The sequence below is a fragment of the Lagenorhynchus albirostris genome, chromosome 12, assembly GCF_949774975.1.
Source record: "Lagenorhynchus albirostris chromosome 12, mLagAlb1.1, whole genome shotgun sequence".
Classification (NCBI taxonomy): Eukaryota; Metazoa; Chordata; class Mammalia; order Artiodactyla; family Delphinidae; genus Lagenorhynchus; species Lagenorhynchus albirostris.
In genome coordinates this window covers 57,865,494-57,889,048 of record NC_083106.1, presented here as the reverse complement: position 1 = coordinate 57,889,048, position 23,555 = coordinate 57,865,494, and the positions used below count along the sequence as shown (strand labels likewise).

At 44.3% G+C, this 23,555-nt stretch overlaps 1 long non-coding RNA gene across 1 annotated transcript in view; it reads right to left on the bottom strand.

The window, feature by feature from the left end:
• LOC132530527 (uncharacterized) overlaps nt 1-16,181 on the bottom strand; it is a 31,250-nt gene extending 15,069 nt beyond the window's left edge. The window contains exon 1 of the long non-coding RNA XR_009543806.1: nt 16,082-16,181. This is a non-coding gene — a long non-coding RNA (uncharacterized LOC132530527). The remainder of the gene's footprint in view (nt 1-16,081) is intronic.
• Between the last annotated feature and the right edge of the window lie 7,374 nt (nt 16,182-23,555).

Here is a 23,555-nt window from a genome sequence, read left to right as displayed (position 1 = left end):
TGGCATCTGTCCATATCTCAAAGCAGTTTCAAAATTAGCATATTCCCTATCTCCCCCAGAAGGAATCTCTGAGACCATTTTACAGGTAACCTGGAAAGATGGAATCCCAGCACACCTGAGGGAGGGGAGTGTGTGGTGAGGAATGTTTAAGAAAATATCTGAGGTCTATTTGGCACAGAATAAATAGAAAAAAACCTGACATGGTTTCCCCCATTGCCTCCCACATACCTGCCTTCTGAAAGGACATGTCCTTTCACAGTCCTGCTAGAGAAAATTTCCAAGCCATCCAGAGGAAAGAACTCCTTTAGCAGGGCCCTTTGCATCACCTCAGCTCTGCTGGGAGCTCTCCAAGGCCACGAACAACTGAGAGAAGAGCTTCACCGGCCAAAACAGAGCAAACATGACAACAAACAAATTATAGCTAAAATTGGAGGTAAGAATTCAGTTTTAATTAGGAAAAGTGCCCAACTCTCCTTTCTGTACTTGGATGAGACGGCCAACGCCCAACGCAGAAAGACCACCAGGCACCCTAACTGTTCACTACACTTTCCTGTTTCTTCCTAATAAGACATTTGCCAATGCACACAAGACCCATCTGGCATCTTCATCAAAGCAACAGTAGGGAAGCAGTTGCACACCCTAAAACCCTTGGGGTCAGATCCCTCTCTTAGCCTACTTTTGCCGGTATCACCACCAAATGTGAACATAAGTGGCAGAGTAACAATGGCCTCAAATTCTTTGTAACTCCCTCCATAAAAATGTCATTTATTATGGTTACCAAAGTGGAAAGAGGGGGAGGGGTAAATTAGGAGTTTGGGATTAACATATACACACTACTATATATAAAAGAAATGACCAACAAAGACCTACTGTATAACACAGGGAACTCTACTGAATATTTTGTAACAACCTTTAAGGGACAAGGATCTGAAAAACATTACATATATATATATATATAACCTTGCTGCCCTGAAACTACCACAACATTGTAAATCAACTATACTTTAATAAAAAAAAATTAAAAATTTAAAAAGTCATTTATGAACCGCTCCCCTTGCATCTAGACTGGCATGTGACTCCCCAAAGAACTGAAGTGGTACCACACCAGTTCCAGGCCTAAGCCTTAAGAAAGCCTGGCAACTTCCACCTTTGCTCTTTGGAGATCCCTGAGTCACCATGCAGGTAATCTGACTCTCCTGATGGAGAGACCCCATGGACAGAAGAGGTCCTTAGACTGTGGAGAGGGACGGAGGCTCAGCCCTCCCACTGAGGGTAGCTAGGGTAGCCCTCCCCATGACTCGAGGTCTATGCACCATCGGACTGCGCTTCCTTGAAAGAGACTCCAAGTGACGCAAGCAGAGCTGCTCCACTGAGCCCAGAGCCCAGTCAACCTACAGAACCAAATGAGAAATAATAAAACAGTGGTTGTTTTAAGCCCCTAAGCTTTGGGGAAGTTTGTTACACAATAATAAATAACTGATACCACACAGTTCTGGTAAATCAGAAATAGTCTTGGGATCTCAAGAAGTTAGCCCTACCTACCAGAAATCTACCCTGGGTGAAAGAAAATAACCAGCACTTCCAGATGACCGACCAGCGGTCAGTTGATACATCGCCTGCATCCCAGTGCGTGGGGAACAAACACTGTAACACTTGGCTAAAAGAGGGCGACTGAGAAAGGACAGGGAAGTGGGCGTCTGGCTGATTTTCTTCATAGTGAGACACCTGCTTTCAGGTGTCACCAACCAAACCCTCAACCAGCTGAGGTAACCTGCCACCTTCTCCCATAAGCTACGAACTATGTCGCTTTCATCAATGCCTGAACTCCAAACCGCAGCACACTGCTGGAGGAAAGGATAGACTCTACAAAAGACGGGTCATGCTTCTGGTAGAAGAAGGAATCACACAGGAGGAATGTCTACAGGGGTTTGCAGTAAAGAGGGTTGGATCTCCCGGAGTCAGAAAGCCCCAGACACTTTTTCCTGATCATCAAGTGCTGCTCAACCCTCAAGTGGAGATCATCCACTCGCTTCCCAAAACTGCAGGAAAAGCAATGCACCCAAGACCTGATTTACCGTATAATCATTATCAGTCAGTCTCAAAGAGCGACTAACTGGCTCAGTCCAGAGGGGAGGACCAATCAGAAGCTAGAGGACTAGAGATGCTGCATAATGAGACCAGCCAATGCGTAGCCAATCAGCAGCTCAGTCGGGTGAAAAAGAGAAAGCTCTGCGGGAGGCTTGCACTGTCCCAGCATCTATCTCACACCAGTGGGTGTCAGCTATAAAATAGTCAGCACCCAATGCATGGTTGGCAATGCCCTGGGAAAAGACACATATAAAAACCTACATTGAGATACAATCAACTAAAATTAGGGGAGTAATTAGGGTTTATTTATATGAAGCTTACTGTTGCCATTAAAAATTATGTCTAGGAAGGGAATTCCCTGGCAGTCCAGTGGTTAGGACTCCACGCTTCCACTGCAGGGGGGCACGGGTTCCATCCCTGGTAGGGGAACTAGGATCCCTCATGCCCCACCGTGTGGCCAAAAAAAAAAAATGTCTAGGAAGAATACTAATGACATGGTGAATGCTTACAATGCTTCCTAGCCGAGCAACCTTGGACACCTTACTGAAGTTTTCTGCGCCTCTGTTTCCTCATATATAAGTGGAAATACAACCACATTCCATTAATTTTTTTTACATCTTTATTGGAGTATAATTGCTTTACAATGGTGTGTTAGTTTCTGCTTTATAACAAAGTGAATCAGTTATACATATACATATGTTTCCATAACTCTTCCCTCTTGCGTCTCCCTCCCTATCCCACCCCTCCAGGTGGTCACAAAGCACCGAGCTGATCTCCCTGTGCTATGCAGCTGCTTCCCACTAGCGATCTATTTTACATTTGGTAGTGTATATATGTCCATGCCACTTCTCACTTTGTCCCAGCTTACCCTTCTCCTGCCCCATATCCTCAAGTCCATTCTCTAGTAGGTCTGCATCTTTATTCCCATCTTGCCCCTAAGTTCTTCATGATCTTTTTTTTTTTTTAGATTCCATATATATGTGTTAGCATACGGTATTTGTTTTTCTCTTTCTGACTTACTTCACTCTGTATGACAGACTCTACGTCCATCCACCTCACTACAAATAACTCAATTTTGTTTCTTTTTATTCCATTAATTTTAGGATGCATGTCTTCCCACATTTTAACATCTCTGAAAAAAAAATCATCATTTTTGGTGACACAATGAATTGGTGGGTTTTTTTCTTTATTTCTTAGTGTACATCTGATGATGATGCATCTTGGAACCCTGGCCTCTTGGACTCGCTTAGGACTTCCTGCATTAGGTTTTTGTGAGGATTAAAAGAGTTAATATAGCTGCCTCACAAGGGGCAAGCACTCAAACCAATATCAGTTATAACCATTATTAACTGGGAGTTCCTTCTGGACACAGGTACCCATCTTTGCAGGAACACAGACAGGCAACCCCAGCGAAAACAAATATATTCTGCTCGTTATTTTGGTGCCTGGACTTTATATCACTCATCCCTCCCCCTCCGTTTAGGGCTCCTCAAATCTGGTTGCTCAGGGAGACACTTGGGGGAGATTTTCTAAAGGCTGATGCCTAGTACATCCCCCCACCCAAGACATACACACACACACACACACATACACACACACTCTGCTTTAACTGGCCTGGGATAAGACCCTGGCACTGGGATTTTTAAAAGCTCCCTAAGTGATTCTGAGGTAGACCCCAGTTTAAAAACCCATTGCAGTAAATTACAAGGTCTTTGAGACTAAAGGCCTTTCTAGGAAGAAAACCAATATAGCGGTGCAGTTAGGGTCCTGGAGTTGGCCAAGCCTGGGTTCCAATTCCTGTTCCTCCCCTTGACCAGCTAAGTGACAAACTGCTTCACTTCTCCCAGCCTCAATTTCTTCATCTGCAAACTGGGAACAATACCTACCTGCTAGGTTTGTTTAGGGCAGTCATGAAATGAGCTAAGCATACACACTTAATAATTAAGTTATTATTAGTGTCACTTGATGGCCATTTCAGCATCTACCCAGTGACTTGCCAGTGGAGGTGCTTAATAAATTTTCCTCGATTTGAATTTGGAGACTATAGAAAACCCCTCCCACAAGACAGGGGCATAGAGAAGGAGGTGATCAAATGATGACAGGTTGGGGCCACTCTCACAGTTCAGCATAGGCTTGTCTGCGCCTCATGTGGTGGGAACACAGTAATTATCCCACCTCATCACCAGCAGGGTGGATTCCTGACAATGACCACCAAGGCAAAGACCTCTGCCCTCCAGACTCCCGCTCCGAGTTCAGTCTCCTGTGTAGGTAAGTTGGCAACTGAGCAGCATCTGATAACTTGGTCCCCAAATTATCACAATCTGAGGGATCTTTCAGAACAAGGGAAGGTGAAACGAGGTAATGTGTAAATACTCTACTAAATGCAGGGCTGTGATGTTCCTTTCCTCAGGGATAAACCCTGACCTCGAAAACTGAGTGGAGACAAGGCCCCATCCCCACAGGCCTCCCATCCTGCGTGCCTGGCCCCGGGGGACCTCCAGCCAGGACTTGCCACACTCCAGCAATAAGCTGTACTAACAAGGATACCCAGGAAAATGTGCAAAAGCTGCGAAGGGAAATGAGCCCCAGGTCCCGCTCCTCCCAACAGCATCAAATTTTTATTTCTTGATTAAATAGAAGCTCTGTGGAAGGGAAACAAAACTAGAATGGAAGTCATTTGCTGCCCTCTTGTGGGTGACTTGGTATCCTGTCCCTCCAGTTTCCAAGATGAGACACAGGCAAAAAGGAGGGACATAGACTTGGTGTCCAAAGCTCTGCTCACCTCTGCAAAGCACCTGGAAAAACTGTACCTTTGCTTGCTCCCAACCATCCCATGTGTGTCTGGAAATCGGTCTAGTTCTAGCCAAGGCTCAGTGTACTCAAGGGAAGTCTGGGTATACCTTTAGCCTTGGAGGGGAAGGTGAAGGAGGAGAAACAATAAAATGTCTGACTTACAGTGTTTATAATTTTCCTGTGCTACAATCTGGATTTGGGCTCTTGGCCCAACCTTGGTCCAGCCAAGGGTAATGGGGGGGGTGGGGTGGAACTAAAGTCATAATGGGCTTAGGCCCATTATGAAATCCTGGACTAGATCAACTATGAAACCAAACCAGGCTCCAGGGAGCTGGAGGGGAGGTGAATCCACACAGAAGGCAGCCTGGGCGGGAAGCACGTGCTATACACTCACTGCAGCCCCAGTCTTATCCCCACTGGGCCAAACAAGACCTTAGCCCATCAGGAGCTCAGAAAATGGTTTTTGTTTTTAGGATTGTTGAAAGATATACTCCCTAGCTTAGAATATATCCAGAATGTGTGTTGAAGTTGCTGTCTCTCTGGAGACTACCTGTGCTAATGAAACATTGAAGATTCCCTCGTTTGCCGACTCATTGCTTGCAACTTAACTAGTGATGGATAAATGAACCGGAATGAATCCTTTTTAATTATTATATTCTTAATGTATACATGAAATTTCAGAAATCTTATAGAAATGCAGCCGCATAGTCTAATAATCTAAGGAAAGAGGGGAACCTTAATAAAACAGTGTTTTATTTGCTATTATCTCCTTACTGGTATATCACAATACAAAGGCTACTGATACCATTGCTGGAGTTGTGGTTTTAAAGCAGCATTCGTTCTGATCCCATGAGAATTCATGCCTGTTTTATGAGCATCCTCCATCCCAAGATCACTGTTGTTTTCATTCCGAGGCTGGTCTGTGCAGAAACTGATCAATGAATTTCTTTTTTTTCCTACTTCATGGACTGTCCTAGCATCGCATAAATTCAACTTCATAGTCATGATTCCTCAGATGGAGGAAGCCCTAAACATACATCTCACCTACCTAGCATCTCCTATGGTCCCACATATTGTAGAGCTGCACTGTCCAATATGGTAGCCACTGGCCACGTGTGTCTATTTAAATTTACATTTTAGTTCATTAAAATTAAAGCCCCTCCATTGTATCACCCACATTTCAAGTGCTCAGTGACCACATGTGGCTACCATATTGGACAATACAAATGACAAACATTTCCAAGACCACAGAAGGGGCCTTCTTATTTGTTTATTTGCTTGTTAGTTTTTGTTATTTGTCTTGGGTTTTATTTGACAGTGTATTTTCTTTTCCTTTTTTTTTTTTGGCTTGCAGGGTCTTGGTCCCCCAGCGGGGTGTCGGGCCTGGAGCCCTGGGGTTGGAGCGCCAGTTCCAGGATGCTGGACCGCCAGAGAATTCCCGGCCCCAGGGAATATTAATCAGCTTGAGCTCTGCAGGTCCCCATCTCTGCACCAAGACCCAGCTCCACCCAACTGCCTGCAAGCTCCAGTGCTGGATGCCTCAGGCCAAACAATGAGCAAGACAGAAACACAGCCCCACCCACCTGCAGACAGGCTGTCTAAAGTCGTACTAAGCTCACAGACACCCCAAAACACACCCCCTGACATGGCCCTGTCCATCAGAAGGGGCTCTTGAACAGAACTTTTCTATAAGATATTGTCGAAAATTTTTGGCAAGGCAAACAAGGCCTTTACAGCCTGGTCCCACCACCTTCTTACTCTCCTCTCTGGCCACTCCTCCAAACATCCCACTACATGGCCCCCTAGCTCATCACTTATGCTGATCTCCCTGGGATGTCTCCCCTGTCCTTCCCACCCCCACTACCTGGTGAATTACTATTCATCCTTCAAAACCCAGGGTAAATGTCACCTCCTCCCTGCAGCTTTCCATGATCTACCTTACCCCACCCCACAACTAGACAGTTAATTGGCCTCTTGTGAGTCATTCCATAGCTGTTTATTTTTTATAAAATATTTGTAACTTATTAATTATTCTTAATAATATCTTTTACTAATACATAATATATTTGATTATAAAATATTTTCTTATTTAATAACAGTAATTGTATCTTTGGAAATTTCATTAAATAATTATTTTTTTAAATAAATGTGAGCTTTGATCCCACCCTAGTTTGAAATACAGTCCTCAAAAAAAAAAACACCTCCTCTAGCTTCAGGGTCAGGGTGATCTGGAGAAAAAGAATCGAACTGGGAAACAGGAAACCTGTAGTCAAATGCTTGGCTCTGCCCTAACTAGCTGTGTGAGAGGTTAAAACCTCTCTGTTTTCTCATTTATCAAACGAAGCTTTGGGTCTGATTATTCCTAAGGACTGTCTGAGTTCTTCTAGGGCCTACATCTAAGCAGGCAGCCAATGGGAGAATGGTGGAAACACAGGGTGATGAAAATGGGAGATCAGAACACCCCACTCTCCATCATGAAGCTTCTGGAAACTAAATCTAAACCTCTCCTTATTCTCCCCTCACTCGTACCAAGCTGGATAACTCCAAGGCCTATTACCTCAGTCAAGCCACCAGATTCTTATAGAGAAGTCAAGGGTCAATCTACCTAGGGATGGGCTCTCAGTCCTGCTGGAAATATTCACAAACAAGCTAAATATTTCCACACAGTTTAGAAAGTGCTTCTGCATCGGATGGAAGAATGGCATAGATGACATTCCAGTCCCTTTCAATACTGAGATGTGGTACCGCTTGTGTAGATCCTGTCACTCACTATCTAGGTGACTTGAGCAAGCAAGTTAATTTCTCTTGGGCTTTTCAGGCTCATCTGTAAGAAGAGAAAACTAAACTACATGGTCTCAAGGTCCCTCTCATTGCAAGCCTCCATAATTTACAACAGAGGGGGAACAGATCATCTGAAGTGGAGGGAGGGCGGATTCACAGAGATTAGGAAAGAAGTGGGAGGGGAGAAAGGAACCTGCAGTTAGAGGAAAGAGGTGCAGCTGATGAAGGACCGAGGAAAGTAAAAGCTTTCAAGAGGGAAGAAAAAGCATAAACAGAACCATGTAACAGGAGAGAAAAGAAGAAATCAAAAAAGAGGAAAGAGAAGGATGAAAAGACGGAGAGGTTCTGCCTTCCCCAGCCCTTCCTAGCTCTATTTAACACCCCCATCTCCACCTTCTTTATTGTTCAGCTGTCTTGATAAATTTCCACTGGCATTAACATGAAGCATGTGGTTAATACCATCGTCTTAATACCCAATTCAATTTTATTACTAAAGGCGTCTTTTTTTCCCAAAACAAGGATTTCTCTGAGACCCATTGCATTTTCCCTTTACATTCATTACATATTAAAGGTTTCCAGGAGCCCCTAAATTTCCAATTTATGCTGAGGCTCCCATTTCATATGCTGAAGGTACTTCATCACCATTTGTTATGAATGAGCTACAACAGTATTGCAAATGCGCTCAGCAAACAGCTCCTGACTTTCAGGTGTCAGTTACATGCAAGTTAAACTAAATGGATGAATTTTGAGCAGGAATAATGTAGTTCATGTTGACATTATTCACAGCTTTCCCAAGAAGACAGGTATTAATCAGACAACACTCCTGTAGGTCTCAGTATATAAATATTTGGGCGTCTGGCTAAACAGTGCCCTAACCTTTAAAAGGCATATAGACCTTATGCTTTAAATAGGATCATCAGTATAAAGGGCAATTTAGGACAAATAAAAGGAAGAATTTCTTTACACAGGAGTGTGGATGTATATGGAGCCTATTATCTCAAGAGTCTGAACAGCATACAAATAAAAATAAGTCCCCAAGAAGGATTTAGATAAGGCAGTAATCACAAAATTCTGTGAATTCTTCCTTTGAAATCATTCACGCTTCTATCTCTTCCCCTGTATTTCCACTGTCCCCACTTTGGACAACACGAAGCCTCAATGGAAATTTTACAAAACACGAGAACTCAGGTGTCATTTCTGGAAGTTTATAATCTAGAAAGTGGGACATGGTATACAGCAAGAGGTGACTAGGAGAGCATGTAAGCATATGCTAGGTGATCAGTGAACAGACGAACAAGGATTGCTTCAGAAATTAAGAAGAAAGGGCCACTTCTCAAAGCAGGAAGACTTGCAGAGAAGGATGAGTTTGACATGGCCATAATACACGGGTTTCAGGGCACAGATGAGCAGACAGGATGGAAATCCCATGAGCCAAGGCATGAAAGTGGCCACGAGTTTGACACAATTTTGAGTCAATCAGCTCTCTGGGTAAAAGACGGCGTTCACATTGAAGAGTAGGAAAATGAAATCATTAGGACCAAAATATAGGAATCCTCCCTTTTTTGAAAGTTTGTTTTGTGCGACTTCACTTTTAAGAAAGACCTACTTATCTCCACTAAACAAAAGAAATCCAAAAAGGATTTTCACTTTTACAAAAAAAAAAAAAAGGAGAAAAGAGAAAATAGCGTCCAGTGATTGTTTTGCAGTGAGCTGTTACAGAGGCGGGTGGCGGGGGGGGGGTGGTTTCCCCAAGTTGCTCCCTGGGAACTACACTTGGCATCACAGCATCAAGCTGCCATAACTTTGAACTGTGTCTTTGAGCATCTGGGCTTTATCTCATTTTATTTTTTGCAGCCATTGGCAAGATGAGGTCTAAGGTAATTGCTTCTTTGTTTTATAACATTTCAGCTCATGTAAGTTTTCATACTTTCTGATAGTGGGGGAACTCTGTACAGGAAGTCCTTGACAAGCAGGCTAAAGAGATGAGACTACTCTGTAGAAGGGGAAGAGCCACCAAAGGTGTCTGAGCAAGAAGTTCTGACAAGAAGCAAGAAGGACTCAAGTTGAGAGCAGCAATGTGAACAGAAAGGAAGGAACAAATATACAGGATGCTCTGCTCTTTCCTTCTAATGCACGCTACTGCTGGATTAATCCTCCTGCATCATCTTACGAATCTTCCACCGGAAAGTCCTCACTGCATCCCACGCAAAGTCCAAAGTCCTCCTCTTGGTACCTGCCAGGCTCTATGGCCTTGCACAGATCTACTACAGACTCATTTGCCACTTACTTAAAACAAGACCTTTCCACTGTCAACCTGCTGCTCTCTATTTCCAACATATGCACAGTTCATTATGAACAAACATATATGGTCACACATTTTGTGCCCAGCTCTGTGCTAGATGTGAAAATGAAAGGGTCATAAAATAGAGTGCTACTCTGGAAGACCCACAGTCCAATGGAACACCCATTCCACTGTTTTTTGCCTGAATCCTACTCATTCATCCAGAAGAAGCTCGAGTCCACATCTTCCCCACGGTCACCAGTGATATCTCTTGCCCATGCTGGCTTCACTTACTAGGAACTCATCTGCACTTATAATCTTTTCCACTCATCTTGTTATTATAATTCATCATTTATAATTTTAAGATGTCAAAAAGTTTTAACTTTTTTTTTTTTTTTAACAAATTCAGCACTTCATGTGGGTTTTTGTTCCTGGTGACCTGCTGTCACCCAGACTTTAAAAGCATGGATTTCTACTATTTTTGACAAGTCTTAGATTAACCCTAATCTTATACACAGATTATTAACCCTAATCTTATACACAGGCATAATAAAAACACAAATCATTATAACTTCCCTGAGTCCTTGTGATAAGAGCCTCCCGTAACCAGCCTGAGAAGAGACGCCAGAATGCCGCCCATTTAGGTGAGGACATCAGTGGAGGACATTCACAGACTCATGACCATTAAACTCACCTAAAAATAATTATCTGGGGCTTCCCTGGTGGCGCAGTGGTTGAGAGTCCACCTGCCGATGCAGGGGACACGGGTTCGTACCCCGGTCTGGGAAGATCCCACATGCCGCGGAGCGGCTGGGCCCGTGAGCCATGGCCACTGAGCCTGCGCGTCTGGAGCCTGTGCTCCGCGACGGGAGAGTCCACAACAGTGAGAAGCCTGCATACCGCAAAAATAAAATAAAATAAAATAATTATCTGGTTCTCATTCACACGTACATGCTACATTTTACAGGACTGCACCCTCACCTTCCACTGAGGCCCCGAGACAGTAGGCATCAACTAATCCCACTCTGCAGTGGGGTCTTAGACACATAAGCAGAGGGGGGCAAGGGGGTAGGGGAAGTTTCCAGTTACCTCAGGCTTTGTGAGTGGGGCTTGGTGGAGAGCTCAACATTTTGGTGGAGAGGTCTACATTTTAGCACAGAGAGAGACAGAGATGATGGAACCATCTAAGAGAGACTTTGCTTACGAGGCCTTCTGGAAGAGTGCTAGAATTCCAACCCCAGCCGTGGGGCAACGGCAGAGTCATAAGGGCTCAGCAGAGGAGAGGCATTTGCCTGTATCATGGGAACATCCAGGTGAAAGATTTCCTGATACTAGGGAGGCCTTCAAAGGGCCCATGAAAGTGCCCACAAGAGAGTCACCTTTAAACACCTGCAAATATCTACAACCATTTTGGCGGCAGCCGAGTTAGACCTCTAAACTCTCTAAACTCCTCTGCCTTTCTCTGGTCTATCCCTAGAAGGGTCGGAAGCTGCAGCTGGCCAATGCATGTACGGGGTGGGAAAGGAAGAGAGAGGGAGAAGTTGATAGAATAAAGAAGATAAAAGAACCATGCCCGGACTTCCCTGGTGGTACAGTGGTTAAGAATCCGCCGGCCAATGCAGGGGACACGGGTTCACGCCCTGGTCCGGGAAGATCCCACATGCCGCGGAGCAACTAAGCCCCTGCGCCACAACTACTGAGCCTGCGCTCTAGAGCCCGCGAGCCACAACTACTAAGCCCGCAAAGCCCCCGTGCCTAGAGTCCGTGCACCGCAACGAAGAGTAGCCCCCACTCGCCGCAACTAGAGAAAGCCCACATGCAGCAACGAAGACCCAATGCAGCCAAAAATAAATAAATAAATAAAATAAAAAGACTTTCCCAGGTGACCCTGTGTAAAATAGCAACTATTTAAAAAAAAAAAAAAAGGACCATGCCCCTCTTCTGATGGACACTCAGGCTAAGCAGAGGAGTAGCTTCAGCGTTAAATGCAATTCAGAATTTGTATTATTGCCCTTGACTATACATATTAATAATAGAACTGCAACTGTTTTGAGGGACTGGAGGGATCCCCAGCTTTCAATTGTCTAACAGTGAACAGAGAAACAATGAGACTTGCCTAAAATTTCATCCAACATTAGGGGAAATACTAGCACCGTGGAGTGGCTTTGCAGGGGCAGTTATTAAAAATAATAATAATTTAGGGGCTTCCCTGGTGGCGCAGTGGTTGAGAGTCTGCCTGCCGATGCAGGGGACACGGGTTCGTGCCCCGGTCCGGGAGGATCCGACGTGCCGCGGAGCGGCTGGGCCCGTGAGCGATGGCCGCTGAGCCTGCGCGTCCGGAGCCTGTGCTCCGCAACGGGAGAGGCCACAACAGTGAGAGCCCCGTGTACCGCAAAAAAAAAAAAATAATAATAATAATAATAATAATAGTTTATAATTGTACCTGACATGTCTGCTTTTAAGGTACTAGTTACATATTCAAGAGACAGTATAGGAAATAGTGCTAAGAACAATGGCATATTACTATGAATTCAAATTCCTAATGTAAAGAAAAAGTTAGAGCAGGAGGAGAAAAACGTAAAAGAAGAAGACTCATCTCCTACCTACCAGGAACTTCTCCCTCTATCTTTATGTGCAGAGTTCAAGCTAAATCCAAAGAATGCATCACTCACCTCGCTCTGCTTCCTATAGGATGCAAACACTGAGAGCTAAACGGCATAAGCTTCCAAAACCCCAAAATAAAGCTATACACAGAGTTTTAATGTATGCAGTCTCATTAATAAGTTAAATATCCTATAATACATAGAAACAATGTAAGACAAAGAGCAGGTGAATGTACCTAACACCAGAGACTCTAACAAAAGAATTTATTGGGCAACATAAGAGTGAGGGGGTGGAGAAGACGACAGTGCCAACCATGGGCAGGATTTGGGATTCAGATGCGTGGTATCTGTGTGTCAAGGAAATAGGAGCTGTTTGAATTATGGGGCTATAATTCCATCTAGGGATCCTGAGGACTGCATAAACCACTTGAGCCTCCAGAAATCACTACTCCATATTTCAGTCACCTGCGGTTCGTTCTATGAGTAATTTACGGGCCGCCTTTGCACAGTCTGTCTTGTCAAACCTCAAACTTTGGATACTTCTTTGCAGTTTGATTTGTCTTTTACCTGAGAACCTGTCTGTTCCTGTAACCAGCCTTTACTGATCATTTACTACACGCACTGAGCTATGGGGAGAGCTGCCGTGTGCCTCTCCCCTGAAGGCCTCCAGCTGCTGCAGGCCTTAAACCCTTAAAGTTATCCAACACCTGAAATAAGACATCCTACAGCCAGCTACAGAGCCCTGCCTGGGGAGTAAATACCCATCAACAGCAACAAAGAAGTAAAACAAATGTTTAAGGAAGCTACGACCACAGGCGTTTGGCAGTGGGGCTCCCCGAGTGCTCAATCCTTGGGGCTCTGTCTAAGTAGTTTCCTGGGCTCCGTTCACAGAGAAAAGCTGCCCAGTGACTTGGGGAGGCTGCTTTTAAGGAGAAGGGGTTGACTTCACTGATGCTAAGACATACGGCACAGACACCCAATCTGCCCACACCACCTGCCTCCAAGCAACTGGCATGGTGTCTCTTGAGCAACACCTTGTCGCTGCCACCACAGAGGCACTTGTGTCCATTTTAGCCCAGTTTCCATACCTCTGCCTCCTTTTCCTCCTCAGTGCTGTAGAGCTAGTGGTAGATGGTAGTGTAAAAGCTGGGCTCTTTTTTTATTTTTCTTACACTTTCTTTTTTTGTCTTCATTGAATTTGTTACAATATTGCTCCCGTTTTATGTTTTGTTTTTTGGCTGCAAGGCATGTGGGATCCTCGCTCCCCGACCAGGGATCGAACCCACATCCCCTGTATTGGAAGGCGAAGTCTTAACTACTGGACCACCAGGGAAGTCCCCAAAGCTGGGCTCTTTTTTTTTTTTTTTTTTTTTTGTAGTGTGGATTTTTTTTTTAACATCTTTATTGGAGTATAATTGCTTTACAGTGTTGTGTCAGTTTCTACTGTATAACAAAGTGAATCAGCTATACATATACATATATCCCCATGTCTCCTCCCTCTTGCGTCTCCCTCCCACCCTCCCTATCCCACCCCTCTAGGTGGACACAAAGCACCAAGCTGATCTCCCTGTGCTATGCGGCTGCTTCCCACTAGCTACCTATTTTACATTTGGTAGTGTACATATGTCCATGCCACTCTCTCACTTCGTCCCAGCTTCCCCTTCCCCCTCCCCGTGTCCTCAAGTCCATCCTCTACGTCTGCATCTTTATTCCTGTCCTGCCCCTAGGTTCTTCAGAAGCATTTTTTTTCTTAGATTCCATATATGTGTGTTAGCATACGGTATTTGTTTTTCTCTGTCTGACTTACTTCACTCTGTATGACAGACTCTAGGTGCATCCACCTCACTACAAATAACTCAATTTCGTTTCTTTTTATGGCTGAGTAATATTCCATTGCATATATGTGCCACATCTTCTTTATCCATTCCTCTGTCGATGGACACTTAGGTTAAAGCTGGACTCAAACTCAGACTCTCTTCATTTAAACCACAGCTCTGCCGATCACCTGGCAGAGACTAGAGAAAGTTCCTTAACCTCTCTCTGCCTTGGTTTCCTCATCTGTAAACTAGAGATGGTGATGATGGTGATGACGAGGATGAAGGTGTGGTGATGAGGATAATGATGAATGACAGAACCTCACAGGGTTGTGGCAAACAGCAAATGAGTAAGTAGAAGTAGGCTGCTAAGAACACAGCGCTTGGTACACAGGAATTAATATGGTGCTAATTAATTAATTAGCTATTATTATTAATATGGTATAATAATTATATATTACATTATAATTATATTGTTAGAGTTGATATGAACATTATCAATATTAATTAATTAGCTATTACTATTTGATTTGGTAAAAAAAACTCCTCTAGCGCTCGAGAATCAGCAAAGCAGGAGGTGGAATCAGTGTTGGCAGAGAAGTGGTTTTTAGCCTCAGGGAAGGATGAAAGGAGATTTGAGCCAGAAGCTCTCTTAAAGATCAACCTGTAAGATCCTCATTTTGTAAACGAAGATGGTAAGTGATGCGGTCCGGGTGTTACTGACTCTAACAGTATCTCAAAGATATATATATTATGCAAATGCAAGGTGCCAATAATTTTGATTCTCTCTCCAGCCCGTTTGCTTCAGCCATCCCTTCGGGGGCTGTGTTTTCACTTTTACCCCTTCACAAGTTCCCGTCCTGCATCTCCTACTGGTTCCTCAAATTCAAGGTGGCTCACACCAAACGCTGCTCTTCCCTCAAATCAGTTCCCCCTCCTCCATCTTTCCCATATCTGGCAGCAGCAGCAGCACGAACCCAATCCCCCAGCGTTGCCTTCCCCCGGGGCTCCCCACATCCGGGGCTCTCAGTGTGTCCTTGTGCATGGTGGCTGCTCTCCCCACACCCACATTTCCCCTCCCTGTCCTCATTTCCCACCCATAACTTCTTTCTGAGCCACTGAGATCAGGTCCAGCTGCTCTGCTGCAGCCTCTTCTCTGACTGGTCCTGCATCCAGGCTGTCATTAGTGAATCTTATTTAAATATTCTTTCCTCACATTAGTCCCCTGCTCAGAAACCCTCCTTACCGCCCAAGGGATGACTTTCCAAACAGTCTGGCCCCAAGTCCTTCCTCCCCACTTACCCCCCTTCCCATTTTTGTGCCACCGGTGAATCGGGACTATTGACACCCCTGAGCAGCCCATAAAATTTCTGCTATTTTCCTTGGAATGCACCAGCTAAAGCTGGAGGAGCCTTGTGAGGGTGGAGAAGCAGCAGCCGGGCTTCCACACAATAAATCCGAGGACACAGTAGGGTTGGGAAGAGGCCCGGGGCTGCTGTCTCCCACACTCAGACCTTTCCTCAAGTCTCCTCCCTTTCAAGGCTGCCTGGGATGCTGTTTTAATCAGGGTTTTCCTGGATACGTGTGGAGCACGAGTTACCCAGTGTGCTCCCCCAGGCCAAACACCCAGGGAGGTAAACTCCAGCCCTGATGGTCCCTCACCCGGAGATGACCCCCATGTCTTCACAATAAGAACACCATCACTGAAACCGACCAGGTACCTCTTAGCCACACAGGGCAGCAATGCAGTCATTCCCGTGAGGAAGGAATCTGGTTCTCTTTCCTCTTTGTTTTCCAAAGTCCCCTTTCATCCGGAGGATAAGCTACTTTAACCTTGGCAGAGTTTAAAAGTCTGTTGCTAATGAGTACCAGCCCAGCTGGGCAGCGTTTAATGGGTGCTGACAGTGGCACCATCTACAAAAAACACAGGTAGCCCCTGAGAGAACAGGAGGCCGACCATGCTGTCTCTGCCCTAAAAGGAAAGAAGGACAAAAATGTGAAAAATGGCTTCATGCAATATTCGGTACAACTGTTCACAAAGTATTTCTCTTAACGCTTCTGAGAGCACTGCGCGTTGGAAGGGCAAACAACCCCCTTCCTCCCGAAAGCAAGGAGAATAAAGCTTCCGTAAAGGTACAGACACCAAGCTTGAGGTGTAAGACCTCACACGTGTTCTAGAAGTAGATATACAATAGATTTGCCCCAAAGCATTTCCAGTCGGCATCTGTGTTATTAACAAGCAGAGCTGAATATTTATATTTATAGGTCATTTATATATTATAAATGACCTATATATATTATAGGTCCTATAAATATATATTTATAGGATTTATAGGTCAAGAGAAAAAGGAGTTCTAAAAGGATAAAAACCAAACCATTATCTCTAGAATGTGGGATTAGGGGGTTCTCTCATTTGTTACTTAATAGATATCCCCATATTTGGGGGAGTTTGGGATTTGGGGATTTTAATGTAATTTGCTCTACATGGTAAGAAACTAACATCTGAATAATAGTTGGTCAAATTTGTAGATCAGATTTCAAACATCCCGGATATCTCTACCCATCCTGAAATGCCCACAGGCCCAGCTATCCTTGACGGTTCCTTGCCAGGCACGTGTGTGTGAAACAGTAATAAGATTTGTGTTTCTAAAACCTCGCTGTGAATCTCTGATCCCAATACATACAACTTGAGCATCTCAGCCACGTTGTCCTAATTTACCTCCCCAAGCCTCTTTCCTCATCTGCAAAATGGGAATCAGAATTACTTCACTGAACAGTTGGGAAAACTAATTGAGACATATTTATATAGAAGGAAAATTGGTCTATCATCAGGCCCAGATGCCACAGTAGAGGTTCACACGTGTTCCAGTCTCTCTACCTATTTTTATTCTCTCTGCCAGTGGACATCAGTCCTTACAGGGCTCCAACGGGAACACTGGACATGAAACAAAGGCAGGAGAGTAAAGACAACATCATCCAGAGACCTGTTTTTCTACTTAAAAAACATTCATTTAAAATTCTATCAGAAAGTCATAATGCCTAAAAAATTCATTACCTCTGTTCTAATTATACAAGAGCCTTACAACTAAAATATTCTCCCAATCATCTGAGACCACCACTTAACAGTATATTAGATGCAAAAATCTCAGATTTTCCCCATGGGTGTAAAGTTTAAACATTCAAATTTGCAAAAGAGAAGTGAATTGGAATAAAGACATTCACAGCCAGCTATTTCATATCCATTAGTTATCATTTACACATCAAATACATACAGCATTAAGACCAGATATACAGAATTTCCACATTTATATACAGTAATCAACATAGTGCACAATTCCAATCTATCTTACAGTCAAGTGTACAAGTTTAAATATGGCTTTATAAACTACTAACAATAACTGCTAAAGTAACTCATAGGTCCAGAAATAAACACCTCCACGTTGAGGCCCTCGTTCAGCAAGATGCTATTCATTGTGTTCGCAAAACAGATGGGGCAGGTAAATGTTTTCCAGGCAGTGTCCACCCATCAGCCCCCTAGCACCTGAAATGTGGGTTTGAATCACACCAACATTGGTCCTTCCTATCTCAGATATCTGAAAATAAATCTGTACATCTTCCACACGTTTGGAGACACAGGGTAATAAACAAATAGAAGAAAGGGCGTGGGGTGGGGGGAGGGGAAGCTGGGACGAAGTGAGAGAGTGGCATGGACATATGTACACTACCAGATGTAAAATAGATAGCTAGTGGGAAGCAGCCGCATAGCACAGGGAGATCAGCTCGGTGCTTTGTGACCACCTAGAGGGGTGGGATGGGGAGGGTGGGAGGGAGACGCAAGAGGGAGGGGATGTGGGGATATACGTATGCATATGGCTGATTCACTTTGTTGTACAGCAGAAACTAAGTATTGTGAAGCAATTATACTCCAATAAAGATCTATTAAAAGAAAGAAGGAAAGAAAAAAGACACATGATCAGTGAGATGATGATTACCAGGAATTATCAAAACTTGCTTTTCAGATTCAGAAATTCTCAGGCATTAGAGCCAGCATCTGCATTAATGGGGATTTTTCCCCTCCTTTCTTTTCTTGTTTTGCTTAAATCAGTGTCCTGGGAAATCTTGCAGGAATTGACAAGACGTTCTAGATCAAGTGGTCCCAAAAACAGAACTTAAAAGAGCTCTTGTAAACGTCATATCTAATTATTCACTCTTTTCTTCTCCTAACCAAAAATGCCTGTTTTAAGAATGAATGAATGGGGAATTCCCTGGAGGTCCAGTGGTTAGGACTCCACGCTTCCACTGCAGGGGCCACGGGTTCCATCCCTGGTCAGGGAACTAAGATCCCGTGTGCTGTGCGGCATGGCCAAAAAAAAAAAAAAAAGATTGAATGAATAAATGAATAACCTTGACCTAAAATCATGCGTCCATGCCTATTTTACATCCATTTTCCCACCAACGTTACCAACTGCCACATCCTGGGTGCTACGCCTAAGCCTTCCTGGCCCCATAATCTAAACTCTATTGAGTAGAGATTATTCTTTGTAAATTTCTATGTTTGCTATGGTTTTTAATGTATATAACATATCAGTAGAGCAGTGTGTGTGTGTTTATAAATAAATAAGCTGCAGGGCATGCTCAGATAGTTTTACTGATGAGGTCAGTGGCACAAAGGTTTGGAGCCCACTGCCTATATAGGGATCCTTTGGGGTGTCTCTAAACATTTAAAGGTATTCTATAAAACGAATATACAAATATAATCTGTACATTTTCTATCATAAAATGGCAACTATATGCCACAAACACTTCTGAGAGACTAGAAGGAAGTTCCGGAATCAAAGGAGTGAACACCCTGGGACCACTCCTCCAGTTCCCAGGCCCAGCCTCAGGCGGGGCAAACCGGGAGAACAAGCCAGAAACCAGGACAAAGATGAACAGGCTATTCACAGACAATCCTTCCCTACAGACTGCATTTGTTTCTGATTTAAACCCGTAGTCCCTTGGATGGTTTTAGTAAGATGCCACCACCCAGAAAACGTTCAGTGTGCCTGACACATCTCTAACACAGCCACACCTCGTGGTTGCTTGAAGCCCCAGTATCTGTTCATCATTCCTTCTCTCCTCCCACTCAGTGAAATTCAAATACCACCAGATGAAGGACTCGGACCCTCATCTTTTCAATCACCACCATCGAGGAACCGTCACCCTTATCAATGGTGGAGTTGTCAGACACTCAGCAGGATACAGAGGGCTGGGAAAAAAACATGTTTACAATAAGCATGATCCTGTGAGACTGATCACTTGAGGTAAAATTCCGCGCCCCCCTCTCCCCCGGTACGCGGGCCTCTCACTATTGCAGCCCCTCCCGTTGCAGAGCACAGGCTCCGGACACGCAGGCCCAGCGGCCATGGCTCACAGGCCCAGCCGCTCCACAGCATGTGGGATCTTCCCGGACCGGGGCACGAAGCCGTGTCCCCTGCATCGGCAGGCGGACTCTCAACCACTGTGCCACCAGGGAAGCCCGAGGTAAAATCATTTTGACAGAAGTAACACAAACATGTTGCCCCTACTGAAGCAGAGACCCCTCCAAAAGTCGAGCATTATCTTTAGTCTTATTGCTGCAAAAAATTTCAGATATAATTTGTTAAAGGTAAAAATACAATCATTTGGACATCGTTGATGTTTTAACAAGCCAAATGTGATCTCTTGTTGGGGGCTAGAAGCAAATATGAGAGAACACTTCCAATTCTGAACAACTATTAAAGAGAAAAGTCCATAGATTGTCGTATTTCTTTAAGGGAGGGAGGTAGTAAATACCCAAAGCATTACTCTTTTCTAGCCTCCAATTATATCACATTCCCTCTGCTATCTGTTTAGCCACTGCTGATTAACTTGACAATTCAGGAGCTAAATCCTATTGTTTTTAAAGCCATGGGGTAACTTTTTTTTTTTAATGCTAAAGAAGGTTTAAATTTTACAGATAAATAAAAGTTACTCTATTCTAGAGCTAAAAGTAAAACAGAAAAAAAAGCGGGGGGTGGGGGGGTGGGGGGTGGGGGGTGGGGAAGGATGCTTGCCAATGGATGGGGGGAAGGAGGTGAATTGGTCATATTTAGTAATACTACTTTTCATAAAATGAAATATCATCATAAATATATATTGCTCTATAGTTAGTGAATTGTTTCAAAATATTTAAAGCTGTAATTAGGAACAACAGCAATTGAAAAATATTCAAGAAGGCCATCAAGTTAATTGCTGAAATTATTTGTGTACTGAACACCAGAAGTACTGTACCAATCTTTTGCTCTAGATAACTTGTTTCCCCACGGAAATAATCAAGAGTGCTGGTGCTGGCTGGACCACATTCCTAAGTTGTCTTACTATTGCAATGGTCCCCTTTACTGTCTACAAATTTGACAATTAGGGGCAATAATCCTCTTGAACACTGAGACCATCCTAATGGTCTAGCCAGCAGCAGAAGCTTCAGAGAAGCTTTGGTCTGGGGGCAAGTTCCCTGCTTTGGCAAGAGCCAGAATGGTTGAGAAGGTCACACTGTTAGCCCCAAAACAGTGAGTTGCTTCCTTTTACGCTATTTTTCATATTCTCTGTAACCTTCTCAAAGGTGCAAGGCCAATGTGCTGCTGGTTCCAGTTACCTTAAAGACTAAAGAACATTAAATATCTTTAAGATATTCTTTGAAGTCAGGGACTAAAAACCTAAATTTCTGGTAAGAAATTTAAATGAGGAAAGCCTCACATCCATTTGCATTTACTCCTAGCACTAGCAAGGGTTTTGCCGGCCAGAGGAGGGGTCCCATCCACCAAGGGGTCCTTTTGAACTTTGCAAGTTGCATCCAGACCACCAGAAGCAAGTGAAGGAAGGTCAAGCCGTCGATCCCGGACCTGTTAGAAATGGGTTGCCAGAGTTCAGCATTTAGACTCAAGAAGTATTTGTCATTGATGTACCTTCATCAGTCTGTGTTCATCTTAAACAGCACTACATATAAAGGAGAACAAAGGATCCTGGGTCATACGAAAGGAGCTTCGCCCTGAAAACAAAAAGGAAGAAGGGGGGGCGCGGGTCAGGAGAAAGGAGAAGAGGAAGGAAAAGAAGAAGAGGAAGAACCTGAGTTGTTCCCTATCAACAAAAGGCACCATCCTTTTATTGAAAATACACTCAACTGTTCTAAGAATTAATTAATTGCTTAATTAATGCAGAACAACCTGATTGTGTAGAACTTTTTCCTGTAAGGAAAAATCCAGCGTCTTCTCTCCCACCTTAAGCCCAGGTCGGCCAGCAGAAGTGGTGGGTTTCAGGGCTGAAGGGAAGCTCCCCTGGCCCTGAATTGATTTTGCGAAATCAACTTTTTGGGTGGTCAGAAGGGAGATGACAATGACGATGACAACGAAACCCTGTCACTTTCAAAATACCACACTTGTCAAAACAAAGATATTTTCTCAACTAATGTGAGAGGCCTTATCCTCCTCCCCTGTCACTCAGCACACTCTCCGCGGGGATAATGACAGAGATCACTTTTGCTTGCACATCCCATTCCAATTTGTCTCCTGTCTGGCTGTGATAAAAGCAAGCAAGAACAAACACTAAACAACAGTGACTTTTTTTTTTTTTTTGCAGTACGCAGGCCTCTCACTGTTGTGGCTTCTCCCGTTGCGGAGCACAGGCTCCAGACGCACAGGCTCAGCGGCCATGGCTCACGGGCCCAGCCGCTCCGCGGCATGTGGGATCTTCCCGGACCAGGGCACGAACCCGTGTCCCCTGCATCGACAGGTGGACTCTCAACCACTGCGCCACCAGGGAAGCCCCAACAGTGACTTTTAAAGACTCTTTAGAAGAAGGCTTCTTCACCTGCAGTCCATGAACCCCCTAAGGAATCCACGGATAATGTCAAGGTGTCTCTAAATCTCCTGAACTTACATGTAAAATTTCATATATCTGCATATACGTATTTTTCTTGGACTAGGGCATAGGACTTGAATCAGATTATCAATGGAGACAAAAAAATTAAAAACCATTACTTTCTAGTGTACGGCCCACTTTCTGGGCATACCTTTCCCATGCAGCCTTCAGGGAAGGAAATGATGGGAGCTGTGTTTCTAGAGGAAGGGGAGATTATAATGAGCTGAGACCTCTTCTTGCAGAACTGACCAAGTTGGGCCTTGTGAGGTGCATACGACTTGCGCCAGTGGAGAGGAAGGGCAGGCATTTCAGGAGAGGGCTGGCATGAGCACAGGTACATGAGGCATGTCTAGGCAATGGCAAATGGACCAGCTTGGATGCACTGGATGGACCACGTGGAGGAGCCCCAGGAAACAAGGTGAAGAAAGAGGTGAGAACACCAGGCTCTAAGGAATACTTCAGCCTGGAGCAATACGGTGCCCTATTAGAGCTTTTTAGAAATATTAATCTAGTGGTGATGAGTGGAATGGATCAGGGAAGTGGCTAAGCACGTAAAAGAGGCTAACACAGAAGCTTAGGTAAAAGAGAATACCCTAAAACCAGGGTGCCATGTCTGTTCTGTTCACCACTGTATCTATATCCAGTGTGGATCCCGGGGCCAGGCACAGGGTAGGTGGCTATTAACTCACCAGTGAGTAACTAAATATCCAGTGAGAGACCATATGGGCATGGATTCCTTAAAAGATATAATCCAAGAATGAAGAGTCTTGGTGACTTGGACATCCTCTGGGTATCATTCACTGAGCCCAGCAGCGCCTTGCACAGAGTAGATACCGAAGAAAGATCCTTTGAATTGGCCTAGACCAGGCTGAAGAGATACAGGGGACAAGAGTGGAGAATTCCAAGCACTGGCAGAGAGAGACTAGGGATGTGCTGGTTCTATGAACATGGAGTGACCTCTTGGGGAGGTGGGTTTTAAAAAGAACCCAAGTCAAGGTGATGTAATGGGAAGAACCCTGTAAAAGGCAAGGTGAAAGACCTCCGTTCCGGGCCTGTCCTCCAAATAAATATGGCTTTCTAGAGTGAATCCACGGCCCAGCTATCCATTTCTATGAGTCTATACTTTCTCTCAAATAACCTAGGCAAGACCCCCACGGCTATAACCCTTAACGCTTCCTTTCCTTGAACCCTAGTTGTTTCACAAACACATATCCTCATACCTCAGTGCACACAGGCAGGGCTCCCGTGAGGACCAGACTGCAGTTCTGATTCAAGTCCAGT